Raw genomic sequence first — 18,085 nt, 5'->3', positions numbered from 1 at the left:
ATATTTTAATTTGAGGGATTCAAAAAATTTTGATAAGAAAAGCATAAAGAATGCATTGCATGAAATAACATGATGAAAAAGGCAAAACAGTGGAGACAACAAATCTCTCTAGCTTCTTCTCAAAAAATAAAAGAGTTACCGCTTCATTATTTAATTTGGTTCTTTCATTTTCTCACTCTCATTACCAGGTACAATATTTATTTTTTCTCAGTTTTATTGCTTTATTATTCGGTTCTTTGCCTTCTTACGGTATAGTTATTCAACTTCTTTTTCTTCTCCTTTATTCTTATTATTCTTTGCAATTGTGTTATTATATACCATATTATTTTTGTTTTTTTTTCTTTTAAGGAACATGAAACGATAGGAATCAACAACTTAAATTTATGCACATCGTGAAGAAGAATATAATAATTGAGCATTATTATATTTTAATTTAGTATGTTTGTGTTTGAATATTATTTTTTTTTTGTGATTATTTTCATGGTAGTTTTTTTATTATTTTATATATGTTAATAACACATCTAAAATAATAAGATAATACACAAAATATTTTTGGTACATATCTAAATTTTATTAAGTTCATGCTTATATTTTAATTTTCTTAACATAAATAATTTTTTAATATATTTAAAATAATAAGATAATATACAAAATACTGTTAGTACACATTTAAAATTTGTTTAAATCCGTATTTATATTTTTCTTAACATAAATAATTTTATAATACATATAAAATTATAAAATTGCACACTAAATAATTTCTTAACACATCCGAAACATATTTAAAAATAATTGTATTCATTATTCTTGTTAACTAGAACCGCAAAAATCATATACAGCAGTCTTAAAATTGAAAAAATTGATTTTAATAGTATTATTTATTAATTTAGTTAGTTTAATTTATTATTTTTATTCTGTTAGTTTTAAATTTAAATTTGAATATTCTAACTTTATGGAAATATGAAGATTTTGAATTTTAAATATATGAGAATAAATTAAAAAATTTGAGACATAATATCTAAAATAATTATTACAATAGATAATGACTAATTAAAAGATGAATTATGATAGATATCTAGTTACATGGAACATTTAAAAATAGGTTAAGTAAGATTTTAGTCTCTAAGGTAGGGGTTGAAAATTTTTTTCGTCCCCAATCCTTTTTTACTTACAAAATCGTCCATAAAATTTAACTTAATTTTAGAATCGTCTTTTTTATCAAAATTTTAATTTTTATTACTAAATTATCCCGAACTAAAAAATATATATATAAAAGAAAAACGGGTTACAAGAGAGGGGGAAGAGAATCACGCTGGTGAGGGGATTTAGGAAAGAAGAAGGGGAAGGAAATGTGTGGAAGAAAAGAGGAAGGAAATCCGCTGCCGCTGTTTCTCGTCGTCGTCGCTTGTTGTCGTTCAATCCTCGCCGTTGGATCTCGCTGCCAGATCTCGCCGCCAGATCTCGCCACTCCTCTTTCTCGCTCAACGTCAACTCCAGCAGCTCCACGAGAGTGGACGTCGCACGCTGCTCGCCGTTTCTTCTCCTCCTTCTCGCTCGGTCACCGGTCGTCGCTACTCCTCGCCGGTCGCCGCTGCTCCTTGTCCTCCTCGCCTGTCACTCGCCATTGTGCTTTGGTCTTCGCTGCTATGCTTCCTAGGGTTCCAATTTTTTTGTTTTTTCTGTTAATTATATTGTTGAATTTTTTTGTTTGTGAATTTGTTGATGTTTCTGATTGCTTCTGTTTCTGTTTCTTTTGTTGTTGTATGTTGTTGTTCTGATTCCATTATCCATTGTTGTTGTTGTTCTTTTATTGTTATTGTTCTTCTGCTTCTAGTTGTTTTTTTAATGTTTATTATATTGTTTTATTGTTGTTGCATCTGCTTGTGCTTCTGCATCTGCTTCTGCTTCTAGTTCTAATTCTAGTTCTGCTTTTGTTTTTAGTTGATTTTGGGAAAGAAGGAGAATGGTATTTTAGTCCGTAAGACAATTTTAAAATTAAGTTAAATTTTAGGGACGATTTTATAAACAAAAAAAGTTGAAGACAAAAAAAATTTAATTCTTACCTTAGAGATAAAAATTATACTTAATCCTTTAAAAATTTAGAAACCCAATAATTTTGGGATATAAGTAGGTTGAAGCAACAAAAAATATGTTCCTCACGTACTTCTATTAAAGAGTTATTAATTTGTGTGATGTTTTAAAAAACATTTTTGTATGATACGGTTATGTAGGAACTCGTGGACTAATCCATCCCCTTGTTTAACATTTGTGAAAATAATGTACCCGTCATAATTATAATATCAGAAAATCTTAAAACCAGTCGTTTTAAGTAATTTTAGAATATAAATATTAAATTATTTTTAATAAATAAATTTTATTAATTTATATGTATAAATTCTAATAAATATGAATATAAATTATATTAATTTATGTGTGTAAATTTATAAATATAAATATAAATTATGTATTTTATTTATGTAAATTCTTATAAATATAAGTATAAATTATTATTATTAAGTATTGGCCTAAAATAATAATATTTATTAATTATGTAATATTGTTAAAATATATTTTCCATATTAAACAGCAAAACTCTTATTTTAAAAAAATAATATGATGTTTTCTTTTTTTCTTTTAAAAAAAACTTTTCCTATTCTTTTTATGTATGTCTCAATTTGCAATGTTTAACTTTAGCAACATTATAATTGAGAAACGGAAAAAATCTTTTAACATAAAAAATTAATAAAATAATCACATAAAAATTTAATTATTATTAAATTTGTAATTTTATAGTATATAAATTTTATTATTTTAATTTAAAAATGATTATATCTGTATTTTTTATTTTATTAATTTTTTTATGAGTAAATGCTCAATTCGGTCCCTAACCATTTGAACGATGATGACTTGCATCATCTACCTCTTTCTCTTATCTAAAAGGACCATAGAAGTAACAAAATCTCATTCAATTGATGCAATTACTTGAACTAAATGATGAATTTTATGGTACATTGCTTTGAAAGGGATCTTGTTTGAATTTCAGGTGAAAATAGCAACAAAAGAGGAAGAAAGCAAGAAAAATAAGCTGGGCGTGTGTAGTGGGTGTGCCACTTGGTGCAAACGCCAACAATCTGAATAGGCGTGGCACCCAGCTATCGAAATTGTGATCACACTTTTCACAACTCCGGTACAACTAACTAGCAAGTGCACTGGGTCATCCAAGTAGTAAAACTTTACGCGAGTAAGGGTCGATCCCACGGAGATTGCCAGCTTGAAGCAAGCTATGGTTATCATGTAAATCTTAGTCAGGCGGATTCAATTGGTTACGAGTCTTGATAATTGAAAGATAAATAAAACATAAATTAAAATAAAGATACTTATGTAATTCAGTTGTGGGAATTTCAGATAAGCGTTTGGAGATGCTTTGTTGCTTCTGAACCTCTGCTTTCCTATTGTTTTCATCCAATCATGCGTGCTCCCTTCCATGGCAAGCTGTATGTTGGTAGATCACCGTTGTCAATTGCTACCATCCGTCCTCTCAGTGAAAATGGTCCAAGTATGGTTTTTGTAAGGCTAATCAACTGTTGGATCTCTCGTCTCGGATGAAAAATACCAGGCACAGCTACCGCACGGCTAATCATCTGTCGGTTCTCACTTGTGTCGGAATAGGATCTCTCTATCCTTTTGCACACTGTCACTGCACCTAACATTCATGAGTTTGAAGCTCGTCACAGTCATCCCATCCCAGATCCTACTCGGAATACCACAGACAAGATTTAGACTTTCCGAATCTTGAGAATGCTGCCAATTGGTTCTAGCCTCTACCCCCAAATTTCTAATCTCACGGATTCGAATGCTCTGTTGTTAGGAGAGGCAAGTCATATCCATGAATCAGAGACCCAAGAGACTATACTTCGGCTGTCGTCCAATGACTACGTTGAACATCATGTTGACCGCTTGTGATTGTCAGGCACACGGATCTTGGCTAAGCGAGTAACAAAGATAGTGGGTGATTGTCACGGATCACCTTTTCATTCTGACTTAACTGAATTAAGTACGAGAGTATATCTTGGAGAAGAAGTAAGCGTGAATTGAAAGAGAAACAATAGTACTTGCATTAATTCATGAACAACAGCAGAGCTCCGCACCTTAATCTATGAGGTGTAGAAACTTCACCGTTGGAAAATACATAAGAGAAAAAGGTCTAGGGATAGCCGAATGGCCAGCCTCCCCAAATGTGAAAATGGCATAAGCTCTTCTGAATACAATAGTAAAAAGTGCTATTTGTACTAAACTAGTTACTAAGGATTACAGAAAATAAGTAACTAAGTGCAGATAGTGCAGAAATCCACTTCCGAGGCCCACTTGGTGCGTGCTTGGGCTGAGCATTGAGCTTTACATGTGCATAGGCCTTTTCTAGAGTTAAACACCATCTTGGATACCAGTTTGGGCGTTTAACTCCAGTTCTGGTGCCAGTTCCGGCTTTTTACGCCAGAAAAGGGTCTCTAGCTGGCGTTTGAACGCCAGTTTGGGCCATCAAATATCGGACAAAGTATGAACTATTATATATTGTTGAAAAGCCCAAGATGTTAGCTTTCTAGTCCAATTGAGAACGCACCAATTGGATATCTATAGCTCCAGAAAAACGTGTTTGAGTGCAGGGAGGTCAGAATCCAACAACATATGCAGTCCTTTCTGAACCTCTGAATCAGATTTTTGCTCAGGTCCCTCAACTTCAGCTAAAAAAAACTGAAATTATAGAAAAATACACACACTCATAGTAAAGTCCAGAAATATGATTTTTTCATAAAAACTAATAAAAATATAATAAAAAGTAACTAAAACATACTAAAAGCTACCTAAAAACAATGCCAAAAAGCGTATAAATTATCCGCTCATCACAACAGCAAACTTAAATTGTTGCTTGTCCCCAAGAAACCAAAAACAAAATAAGTTAAAAAAGAAGAGAAAATATAATAAATTTAAAAAATATCAATGAAGATTAGTTTTAATCAGATGAGCGGGACTAGTAGCTTTTTGCCTCTGAATAGTTTTGGCATTTCTCTATCCATTGGAGTTCAGAATTGTTGGCCTCTTTAAGAACTCAGAAATACAAATAATGTTATTGATTTTCCTAGTTAAGTTCTTTTTTATTTTTGAACACAACTACTTTATGAGTCTTGGCCATGACCCTTAGCATTTTGTTTTCCAGTTTTACCACCGGATACATAAATGCCAAGGACACATAACTGGGTGAACCTTTTCAGATTGTGACTCAGCTTTGCTAGGGTCCCCAGTTAGAGGTGCCCAGAGTTCTTAAGCACACTCTTTTGCTTGGGATCACCACTTTTACCACTCAGTCTTAAGCTTTTCACTTGGACCTTCATGACACAAGCACATGGTTAGGGACAGCTTGATTTAGCCGCTTAGGCCAGGATTTTATTCCTTTGGGCCCTCCTATCCATTGATGCTCAAAGTCTTGGATCCTCTTTTCCCTTGCCTTTTAGTTTAAAGGGTTACTATTTTTTCTGCTTGCTCTTTCTTTTTCCTTCTTTTTTTTCCCGCAAGCTTTTGCTTTTTATTGTTTTTTCTTGCTTCAAGAATCAGTTTTATGATTTTTCAGATTACCAATAACATGTATCCTTTTTCATTATTCTTTCAAGAGTCAACTTTTCTTAATTTCAATTTCAAACATGCACTGTTTAAGCATACATTCAGAAAGCAAGAAGTATTGCCACCACATCAAAATAATTAAACTGATTTCAAGATAAATTTCAAAATTCATGCATTTGTTCTTTTGCAAATAAAAACATTTTTCATTTAAGAAAGGTGCGAGATTCATGGAATCATTCATAGCTTTAAGACATAGACTCCAAACACTAATGATCATGTAATAAAGAAAAAACAATAAACAAAACATAAAACATAGGAAACAAAAAACAGATAAACAAATAACAAGAAAATTAAAGAACGAGTCCACCTTAGTGACGGTGGCTAGTTCTTCCTCTTGAAGATCTTATGGAGTAGTTTAGCTCCTCAATATCTCTTCCTTGCTTTTGTTGCTCCTCCCCTCATGGCTCTTTGGTCCTCTCTGATTTCATGGAGGATAATGGAGTGCTCATGGTGCTCCATTCTTAGTTGCTCCATGTTGGAACTCAAATCTCTTAAAGAGGTGTTGAGTTGCTCCCAATAGCTTTGTGGAGGAAAGTGTATCCCTTGAGGCATCTTAGGGATTTCTTGATGAGGAATTTCCTCATGCTCTTGTTGAGGTCCATGAGCGGGCTCTCTTGTTTGCTCCATCTTCTTTTTAGTGATGGGCTTGTCTTCTTTACTGAGGATGTCTTCCTCTATGATAATTCCGTTTGAATTGCATAGGCAACATATGAGATGAGGAAAGGCTAACGTTGCCAAAGTGGAGGGCTTCTCAGCCACCTTGTATAGTTCTGGAGATATGATCTCATGAACTTCCACTTCTTCTCCAATCATGATACTATGGATCATGATAGCCCGATCCACAATTACTTCGGACTGGTTACTAGTAGGAATGATAGAGCGTTGGATGAACTCCAACCATCCTCTAGCCACGGGTTTGAGGTCAGGCCTTCTCAGTTGAATCGGCTTGCCTTTGGAATCTCTCTTCCATTGGGCTCCTTCCACACAGATGTCCATGAGGATTTAGTCCAAATTTTGATCAAAGTTGACTCTTCTAGTGAAAGGATGAGGATCTCTTTTCATTATTGGCAAGTTGAATGCCAACCTCACAGTTTCTGGACTGAAATCCAAGTATTTCTCCCAAACCATTGTGAGCCAATTCTTTGGGTTCGGGTTCACACTTTAATCATGGTTCTTAGTGATCCATGCATTAGCATAAAACTCTTGAACCATTAAGATTCTGACTTGTTGGATGGTGTTGGTGAGAGCTTCCCAACCTCTTCTCTGAACCTCACGTCAGATCTTCGGATATTCACTCTTTTTGAGCATGAAGGGGACCTTGGGGATCATCCTTTTCTTGGCCACAACCTCATAGAAGTGGTCTTGATGGACCTTTGAGATGAGTCTCTCCATCTTCCATGACTCGAAGGTGGAAGTAACTGCCTTCCCTTTCCTCTTTCTAGAGGTTTCTTTGGCCTTATGTGCCATTAATGGTTATGAAAAAACAAAAATTAGAGCTTTTTCCCACACCAAACTTAAAAGGTTTGCTCGTCCTCGAGCAAAAGAAGAAAGAAATGAGGAGAAGAAGAAAAAATAGAGGAGATAGAGGGGTGTTTTGAATTCGGCCAAGGGGGGTTTAAGTGTTTATGATGTGCGAAATTGAAGGCGGTAAGGAGGGGGTATTTATTGGGTAAGAGAAAGAGGGAATTCGTGTAAGAAGGGGTTGGGTTTGGGAGGGAAGTGTTTTGAATTTGAAGGGTGACATAGGTAGGGTTTTATGATAGGTTTTTGGGAAATAGTGGATGGATGTGAGTGGTGAAGAGATTATGGGGTAGAGGGTAGGACTTGATAGGTGAATGGTGGTGCTTAGGGAAGAGTGTTATGGAAAGGTGTGAAGAGGGGAGAGAGTGAGTTGGGGTAGGTGGAGATTCTGTGGGGTCCATAGATCCTGAGGTGTCAAAGAATTTTGGTCCCTGCACCTTTCTGACATTTAAACGCCAGTCTGCTGCCTTTCCTGATGTTAAACGCCAGGCTGATGCCCCTTTCTGGTGTTTAGTGCCAGTCTGTCTGCTAATTCTGGTGTTTAACGCCCAGAATGCAGTCAGACTGGACGTTAAACGCCCATTCTGCTATCCTTACTGGCGTTTAACGCCAGTCAGACACCCTTTTCTGGCGTTAAATGCTAGTTTGCCTGCCAATCTAGCGTTTAACACCCAAAATGTTGCCAGACTAGGCGTTAAATGTTCATTCTGCTATCTTTACTGGCATTTAACGCCAGTCAGACACCCTTTTCTGGCGTTAAATGCCAGTCTATCTGCCAATTTTGGCATTTAACGCCCAGAATGTTGCCAGGCTGGGCGTTAAACACCCATTCTGCTATCCTTACTAGCGTTTAAATGCTAGCCAGACACTCCGCTTCTGGTGTTAAACGCCAGTAAGCCTGTCCTCCAGGGTGTGCTGTTATTGATGCTGTTTTTGATTCCGCTTTAATTCTGTAGCTGTTTTTTGTGACTCCACATGATCATCAACCTAAAGAAAACATAAACTAACAATGGAAAATGAAATGAAAAAGTAATTAACATAGATAAATAAGATTGGGTTGCCTCCCAATAAGCGCTTCTTTAATGTCAATAGCTTAATAGTAAGCTCTTACAGAGCTTCACAAATACTCAAAGCATGATTGTAGCCTCCCAACACCAAACTTAGAGTTTGAATGTGGGGTCTCTGCTTGACTCTGTATGGAGAGAATTGGATGAAGCTTTTCGTGCTTCTTCTCCATGTTTACAGAAGAAGATCCTTGAGCCTTAAATACAAGGTAGTCCTTATTCAATTGAAGGACTAACTTTCCTCTGCCCACATCAATCACAACCCTTGTTGTGGTTAGAGAAGGGTCTTCCAAGGATGATGGATTCGTCCTCATCCTTTCCAGTGTCTAGGATTATGAAGTCAGCAGGGATGTAAAGGCCTTCAACCTTCACTAAGACATCCTCTACAAGTCCATAAGCCTGTTTCATTGATTTGTCTGCCATTTCTAGTGAGATTCTTGCAGCTTGTACCTTAAAGATCCTTAGTTTCTCCATTACAGAGAGTGGCATGAGGTTTATACCTGACCCTAGGTCACACAGAGCCTTCTTAAAGGTCATGGTGCCTATGGTACAAGGTATTAAGAACCTTCCGGGATCCTATTTCGTATGGGGTAATTTCTACTGCACCAAGGCATTCGGTTCATTGATGAGCAATGGAGGTTCATCCTCCCAAGTCTCATTACCAAATAACTTGGCATTCAGCTTCATGATTGCTCCTAGATACCAAGCAACTTGCTCTTCAGCAATATCTTCATCCTCTTCAAAGGAAGAATACTCATCAGAGCTCATGAATGGCAACAGTAAGTTCAGTGAAATCTCTATGGTCTCTGTATGAGCCTCAGATTCCTTTGGTTCCTCATTAGGGAACTCCTTAGTGGTTAGTGGACGTCCATTGAGGTCTTTCTCACTGAAAATTACTGCCTCTTTCTCCTCTATAGGTTCGTCCACTTTGGATATATTGATGGCCTTGCACTTTCTCTTTGGATTCTCTTCTGTATTGCTTGGGAGAGTACTATGAGGGATTTCAGTAACTCTTTTACTCAGCTGACCCACTTGTGCCTCCAAATTTCTGATGGAGGACCTTGTTTCAATCATGAAACTGAGAGTGGTCTTAGATAGATCAGAGACTATGGTTGCTAAGCTAGAGAGGCTCTGCTCAGAATTCTCTATCTGTTGCTGAGAAGATGATAGAAAAGGCTTGCTATTGCCAAACCTATTTCTCCCACCATTATTATTATTATTGAAGCCATGTTGAGGCTTCTGTTGATCCTTCCATGAGAAATTTGGATGATTTCTCTATGAAGAATTATAGGTATTTCTATAGGATTCTCCCATGTATTTTACCTCTTCCATTGTAGGATTCTCAGGGTCATAAGCTTTTCCTTTAGAGGAGGCTTCTTTAGTACTGCCGGATGCAGGTTGCAATCCAGTCAAATTCTGAGAAATCATATTGACTTGCTGAGTCAATATTTTATTCTGAGCCAATATGGCATTCAGAGTATCAATCTCAAGAACTCCTTTCTTCTGAGTCATCCCATTATTCATAGGATTTTTTTCAGAAGTGTACATGAACTGGTTATTTGCAACCATCTCAATAAGTTCCTGGGCGTCTGCAGAGGTTTTCTTCAGATGAAGAGATCCACCAGCAGAGTGGTCCAATGACATCTTGGACAATTCAGACAGACCATCATAGAATATACATAAGATGCTCCATTCTGAAAGCTTGTCAGAAGGACACCTTTTGATCAATTGCTTGTATCTTTCCCAAGCTTCATAGAGGGATTCACCTTCTTTCTGTCTGAAGGTTTGGACTTCCACTCTAAGCTTGCTCATCTTTTGAGGTGGAAAGAATTTGGCCAAGATAGCATTGACCAACTTTTCCCAAGAGTTCAGGCTTTCCCTAGGTTGTGAGTCCAACCATATCCTAGCTTTGTCTCTTACAGCAAAAGGGAAAAGCATAAGTCTGTAGACCTCGGGATCAACCCCATTGGTCTTAACAGTGTCACAGATTTGCAAGAATTCAGCTAAGAATTGATGAGGATCTTCCAATGGAAGACTATGAAACTTGCAATTATGCTGCATTAGAGAAACTAATTCAGGCTTAAGCTCAAAGTTGTTTGCTCCAATTGCCATAGAAGTTGGAAGTTGGTGCAGTAAAGTCACCAAGAATCTTTTCTTGCATCTCCATCATTGTTCTCAGGTTTGGCTGCCATGTCTGCCTCTTTTTCGAAATTTGCTGTAAGGTCCTCTCCGGAGTGTTGTGCTTTAGCTTCTCTTAGCTTCCTCTTCAGAGTCCTTTCAGGTTCAGGATCAGCTTCAACAAGAATGTCTTTATCCATATTCCTGCTCATATGAAAAAGAAGAGAACAAAGAGAGTAGTGAAATTCTCTATGTCACAGTATAGAGATTTCTTTATGTCTCAGAGGAAAAGAAGAATAGAAGAATGAGGTAGAGAAAGAATAAGAAGAATTCAAACACAGAGAGAGGGAGAGGGTTCGAACTATTAGATGAGTAGAAGAGAAATGTTAGTAAATAAATAAAATAAATAGAAAGATATGAGAGAGAGAATATTCGAATTTTAAGAAGAGGGAAAAGAAAAATATTTTTATTTTTATTTAATTAATTAAGTTAGTTTCGCAAATTGGAAAAAGAAATACCAGAAAATTAAAAACTAAAACAATTAGTTAATTAAAAAGATTTTTGAAAAAGTGGTTAGTGATTTTCGAAAATTAGAAGTGGAAAAGTAGTTAGGTGGTTTTAAAAAAGATAAGAAATAGTAAACTTTTTTTTTAAAATTAAAACAAACAAGTCAAGTATTTAGTTGAAAAAGATATGAAAATAAATTTTGAAAATAAATTTTGAAAAGATAAGAAGTTAGAAAAAGATTTTGAAATTAAAATTTTAAAAAGATATGATTGAAATTTATTTTGAAAAAGAATTGAAAAAGAAATTAAAAAGATTTGATTTTTAAAATTAAAGTTGATGACTTGACTAACAAGAAATTAAAAGATATGATTCTAGAATTTAAAGATTGAACATTTCTTAACAAGAAAGTAACAAACTTGAAATTTTTGAATCAAAACATTAATTGTTAGCAAGAATTTTTGAAAATATGAAATAAAATTAAGAAAAAGATTTTGAAAAATTAGTTTTAAAATTTTCAAAAACATTAAAAGAAAAATGAAAAAGATTTTGAAAAATTTTAAGAATGAAATTCGAAAATAAAAAAATGAAAAAGAATTGATTTTGAAAAAGATTTGAAAAGATAAAGTTTTTAAATTGAAATTTTGACCTGACTAACAAGAAACAACTAAATTTAAAAAATTTTTGACCAAGTCAACTCAAAATTTCGAAAATTATGAGAAGAATACGGAAAATATATTTTTTTGACTTTTGAATTTTTAATGAGAAGAGAGAAAAACAACAAAATGAAACAAAACATAAAAATTTAAGATCAAAACAAATAATGCATGCAAGAACACTTTGAATGTCAAGATGAACACCAAGAACACTTTGAAGATCATGATGAACATCAAGAACATATTTTTTGAAAATTTTTAAGAAAAGAAAGACATGCAAGACACCAAACTTAAAAAAACTTTTGTACAAGGGACACTACCAATTCGAAAATGCACAAGAAAAACAAGAAAAGACACAAAACAAGAAAAATTAAAGATCAAACAAGGAAAATCATCAAGAACAACTTGAATATTAAAGAAGAACACAATGCATGAATTTTCAAAAATCTAAGAAAAATTAAAAACATGCAGTTGACACCAAACTTAAAATTTGACACTAGACTCAAATAAGAAACACAAATTTTTTTTATTTTATGATTTTATTAAATTTTTTTTGAAAAGAAAATAAAGGTTGAAACAAGAAAGAAGGTTACCTAATCTAAGCAACAAGATGAACCGTCAGTTGTCCAAACTCGAACAATCCCCGACAATGGCACCAAAAACTTGGTGCACGGAATTGTGATCACACTTTTCACAACTCCGGTACAACTAACCAGTAAGTGCACTGGGTCGTCCAAGTAATAAAACCTTACGCAAGTAAGGGGTCGATCCCACGGAGATTTCCGGCTTGAAGCAAGCTATGGTCATCCTGTAAATCTTAGTCAAGCGGATTCAACTGGTTATGAGTTTTGATAATTGAAAGACAAATAAAACGTAAATTAAAATAAAGATACTTATGTAATTCATTGGTGGGAATTTCAGATAAGCGTTTGGAGATGCTTTGTTGCTTCTGAACCTCTGTTTTCATATTGTCTTCATCCAATCATGCGTGCTCCTTTCCATGGCAAGTTGTATGTTGGTAGATCACCGTTGTCAATGGCTACCATCCGTCCTCTCAGTTAAAATGGTCTAGGTACAGTTTCTGTATGGCTAATCAACTGTCGGATCTCTCATCTCGGATGAAAAATACCAGGCACAGCTACCGCATGGCTAATCATCTGTCGGTTCTCACTTGTGTCGGAATAGGATCTCTCTATCCTTTTGTATACTATTACTGCGCCCAACATTCGTGAATTTGAAGCTCATCACAGTCATCCCGTCCCAGATCTTACTCAAAATACCACTGACAAGGTTTAGACTTTCCGAATCTCGGGAATGCTGCCAATTGGTTCTAGCCTCTACCACGAAGGTTCTAATCTCACGGATTCAAATGCTCTGTTGTCAGGGGAGGCAAGTCAAATCCGTGGATCAGAGACCCAAGAGACTATACTCCGGTTTTTGACTAATGACTAGGTTGAACATCATGTAGACCGCTTGTGGTTGTCACGCACGCTGATCTTGGCTAAGCGAGTAACGAAGATAGTGGGTGATTGTCACGGATCATCCCTTTATTCTGAATTAACTGAATTAAGTATGAGAGTATATCTTGGAGAAGAAGTAAGCGTGAATTGAAAGAGAAACAATAGTACTTGCATTAATTCATGAACAACAGCAGAGCTCCGCACCTTAATCTATAAGGTGTAGAAACTCCACTGTTGAAAAATACATAAGAGAAAAAGGTCTAGGCATGGCTGAATGGCCAGCCTTCCCAAATGTGAAAAATGGCATAAGCTCTTCTGAATACAATAGTAAAAAGTGCTATTTATACTAAACTAGTTACTAAGGATTACAGAAAATAAGTAACTAAGTGCAGATAGTGCAGAAATCCACTTCCGGAGCCCACTTGGTGTGTGCTTGGGCTGAGCATTGAGCTTTACACGTGCATAGGCCTTTTCTATAGTTAAACGCCAGCTTGGATGCCAGTTTGGGCGTTTAACTCTAGTTCTGGTGCCAGTTCCGGCGTTTTACGCCAGAAAAAGGGTCTCTGGCTGGCGTTTGAACGCCAGTTTGGGACATCAAATCTCAGGCAAAGTATAAACTATTATACATTGCTGGAAATCCCAAGATGTTAGCTTTCCAGACCAATTGAGAACGTGCCAATTAGACTTCTGTAGCTCTAGAGAAATGTGTTTGAGTGCAGGGAGGTCAGAATCCAACAGCATCTGCAGTCCTTTCTCAGCCTCTGGATCAGATTTTTGCTCAGGTACTTCAACTTCAGCCAGATAATACCTGAAATTATAGAAAAACACACACACTCATAGTAAAGTCTAGAAATGTGATTTTTGCATAAAAACTAATAAAAATATAATAAAAAGTAACTAAAACATACTAAAAGCTACCTAAAAATAATTCCAAAAGTGTATAAATTATCCGCTCATCAATAATTCTGCCATTTAGAATTCCACACCCTACAATTCTTATTGATTAGCTTGACTAATTCACTCATTAACTAAAGTTTCTCAATCAATCAATCTCTGTAGGCTTCGACCTCACTCTACTGTGACTTATTACTTGACGACAATTTGGTATACTTGCCAAAGACGGATTCATTATAATCATTATAGTGAAAGCTCGAGCCATCAAGTTTATGGCGCCATTGCTGGGGATTGAATTTAAATTGACAATGATTAAGTTGGTGGGTATTTAGATTAAGCATTTTTATTTACTTTGTTAATTACTTTAATTTCAATTTCTTGTTTTCTTCTTTCTTTTAGCACTTGAGTTTTCAATTGTTCATTGTATATATATCCATTCTAACAAGAAGCACACTTACTGTTTGATACTTTGCATCAATCAAATTTGACTTACCCACCCTTCTTCCAATGATGGTGATAACCCTTGTTTTAGATTGTGTTTTGTGCTGTGTATGACAGGGAGAAGAGGAGATACAACCTCCTACAATTCTGAACCTGAGAGGAAATTTTAAGATTGAAAAGAGAGGCAGTGGTCAGAGACAAAAGGGTAGTTGGTGAAGAAGAAGAAGAAGAGAATTCAATTCAAAACATGGAAGGTGAAGCACACAACCATCAAGATGAAGTAGTGGGCAACCATGCCCCCCCCACAAGAAAGGAGAGTGCTAGGCTCTTATATCAATCCCAATCCTGGGAATTGTGGGAGCAGCATCTTGAAACCCACCATACATGCCAACAATTTTGAGCTCAAACCACAGCTAATCACTCTTATTCAGAATAACTGTTCATTTGGAGGAAATGCTCAAGAAGATCCAAATCAATATCTAACCAAATTCTTGAGAATCCGTGACACAGTGAAGGCTAATGGTGTTCACCCTGACACCTATAAACTGCTTTTGTTCCCCTTTTCTCTAAGGGATAAAGCATCTAAGTGGCTGGAATCCTTTCCAAAGGAGAGTTTGACAACTTGGGAAGAAATGGTGAATAAGTTCTTGGCAAAATTTTACCCTCCCCAAAGAGTTAACAAGTTGAGAGTTGAGGTACAAAAATTTAGACAACAAGATGGGGAGACTCTCTATGAAGCTTGGGAGAGATATAAAGAGCTAACAAGAAAATACCCTCCAGACATGTTCAATGAGTGGGTACAGCTGCATATTTTCTATGAAGGATTGTCTCAAGAGTCAAAGAAGGCTCTAGATCACTCTTTAGGAGGTTCTCTCAATAACAAGAAGACAATTGAAGAGGCCATAGACATTATAGAAATTGTGGCTAATAATGAGTATTTCTATGACTTCGATAGGAATCGAAGAAGGAGAGTGATGGAGCTAAACCACATGGATACTCTGCTGGCTTAAAACAAGGTGACCACAACCCAATTAGCAGCTCTAACCAAGCAAATGGAGAAGAATCAAGTCTCAGCAATCAACACTCAAGCACCTATACAAGAAGGAGATAACCAGAAGTTGAATGTGAATGGGAGCAAGCCAACTATGTGAACAATTCATCTAGACAACCATATGACCCCAATGCTAAAACATACAACCCAGGTTGAAAGAACTATCCAAATTTTGGGTGGAAAAACCAACAAAACCATACCCAAGATCACAAACCATACCATTCTAATAAGTACAACAACCCCAACCATCAATCCAACAATTATAGACCCTACCACAACTCACATAATGCCCCCTATCACTCCAACCAACAACCACACAACAACCATTCTCAAAATGTATCATCCCCAATCCCACAACCATGTGATGACAGTGGCAAATTTGTAAAATTGGAAGCCATGATGGCACAGTTAGCAGGAGACATTGCCACCATTACAGATAGACAATTGCAAGCTAAAAAAAAGATAGATTCAATCCAAGAGGAGGCCAGATACAACATAAAGAACCAAGGGACAACAATCTCAAAACTGAAATCACAATTAGGGTACCTATCTAAGCATATACCAATGCCTACAAATACATTCCCAAGTGATACCATGACTAATCCAAGAGGGGAATGCAAGGCGATCACACTAAGAAGTGGGAATGTGGTGAATGAGACATCCTCAAGCCACAACTTACAAGAAAAAGAATCTACAGATGACTCAGAAACCAAAAAGGAAGAAGAGACACCTGCTCCAGTCCCACCAAAACAAGTCTTGAAGCCCTATGTACCAAAAGCACCCTACCCACAAAGGCTGAGAAAAGATGGGAAGGACAACCAGTTTTCTAGGTTCTTGGAGATATTTAAGAGGATTCAAATCAATATCCCTTTTTCTGAAGCATTAGAGCAAATGCCACTCTATGCCAAATTCCTAAAAGAGCTCATGACAAAGAAAAGAAACTGGGGAGAAAAGGAAACTGTGGTGCTCACAGAAGAATGTAGTGCCATTATACAAAAGAAGCTTCCCCAAAAGATGAAATATCCTGAGAGCTTTCAAATCCCCTACATCATAGGGGATATAAGCATTGAGAAGGCATTGTGTGATTTGGGAGCTAGCATCAACCTTATGTCCTTGGCCATGATGAAGAGAATGAGAATTGAAGAGGCAAACCAACAAGGATGGCACTCCAACTAGCTGATAGGACATTCAAGTTTTCCCATGGAGTAGTGGAAGACTTGTTGGTTAAGGTGGGATAGTTCATCTTCCCAACTGATTTTATGGTGCTTGACAAGGAAGAAGAGGCTAATACATCAATCATACTAGGGAGACCATTCTTGGCAACAGCTGGGGCTATAATTGATGTACAAAAAGGAGAGTTGGTCCTAAGACTGCGTGAAGAAAAGATGGTGTTCAATATTTTCACTGTAATGAGCTACCCAAAGGAGTCCATTGGTGAATGCATGATGGTAGACACAATGGAAAAGCTGGTTCAAAGAGTCCTAGAAGAATAACAATGTGAAGAAGAAATAGAGCAAAATCAACAAATATCATGTGGTGAACTACCACAAGAAATCATAGAAGGCTCAATCATGCTAGACAAGGCAAACAAAAAGGAAGTGGAAGCACCAAAATTGGAGTTAAAGACCCTCCCTCTAAGCTTAAAGTATGCCTACTTGGGTGACAATGACACATATCCAGTAATTATCAACTCAAGCTTGAGTGAAGAACAAGAAGAGAAGCTCATCAATGTGTTGAGTCAACACAAGGATGCCATAGGGTGGACACTTTCAGATTTAAAGGGGATTAGCCCTTCAATGTGCATGCATAAAATTCTTCTTGAGGAGGATACCAAGCCCTCAATACAGCCCCAACGAAGATTGAATCCAACAATGAAATAAGTGGTACAAAAAGAAATGCTGAAGTTATGGCAAGCAGGGGTGATTTATCCCATCTCAGATAGCCCTTGGGTGAGCCCGGTTCAAGTAGTTCCAAAGAAGGGGGAATCACAGTTGTGCCAAATAAAAGAAATGAATTGATACCAACAAGAACAGTGACTGGATGGTGCATGTGTATAGACTACAGAAAGCTCAATAAAGCCACAAGGAAGGACCATTTTCCTCTACCATTCATGGATCAAATGTTGGAGAGGCTTGCTGAACATGAGTACTACTATTTCATGGATGGATACTCAGGCTACAACCAGATTATAGTGGATCTCAAAGACCAAGAGAAGACATCTTTCACTTGCCCTTATGATGTTTTTGCATATAGACGTATGCCTTTGGTTTGTACAATGCACCTGCCATATTCCAAAGGTACATGCTGTCCATTTTTTCTAATATGATTGAGAGGTATATTGAGGTTTTTATGGATGATTTTTCAGTGTTTGGTGACTCCTTTCCTAATTGTTTACACCACCTTGCCTTGGTACTCAAGAGATGCCAAGAGAATAACCTAGTTTTGAACTGGGAATAGTGTCATTTTATGGTTACTGAAGGGGTAGTGTCCTTGGCCACAAAATCTCTAAGAAAGGCATAGAGGTAGATAGAGCCAAGGTGGAAGTAATTGAAAAATTACCCCCACCTTGCAATGTTAAAGCAATTAGGAGTTTCTTGGGACATGTTGGGTTCTATAGAAGGTTCATTAGAGACTTTTCAAAGATTGCCAAACCTCTAAGCAACTTAATTGTCTCTAATTTACCATTCATCTTTGATAGAGAAT

General features: G+C 36.4%; 1 non-coding gene across 1 annotated transcript; it reads left to right on the top strand.

Moving 5' to 3' along the window:
• The first annotated feature begins 9,956 nt into the window (after positions 1 to 9,956).
• Positions 9,957 to 10,064, top strand: LOC127740268 (small nucleolar RNA R71). The gene has a single exon (XR_008000948.1). It is a non-coding gene; the product is annotated as a small nucleolar RNA R71 (small nucleolar RNA).
• The last annotated feature ends 8,021 nt before the right edge of the window (positions 10,065 to 18,085 follow it).

Source organism: Arachis duranensis, chromosome 6, assembly GCF_000817695.3.
Source record: "Arachis duranensis cultivar V14167 chromosome 6, aradu.V14167.gnm2.J7QH, whole genome shotgun sequence".
In the NCBI taxonomy this organism is placed as follows: Eukaryota; Viridiplantae; Streptophyta; class Magnoliopsida; order Fabales; family Fabaceae; genus Arachis; species Arachis duranensis.
This window is presented reverse-complemented; position numbering and strand designations above follow the sequence as displayed.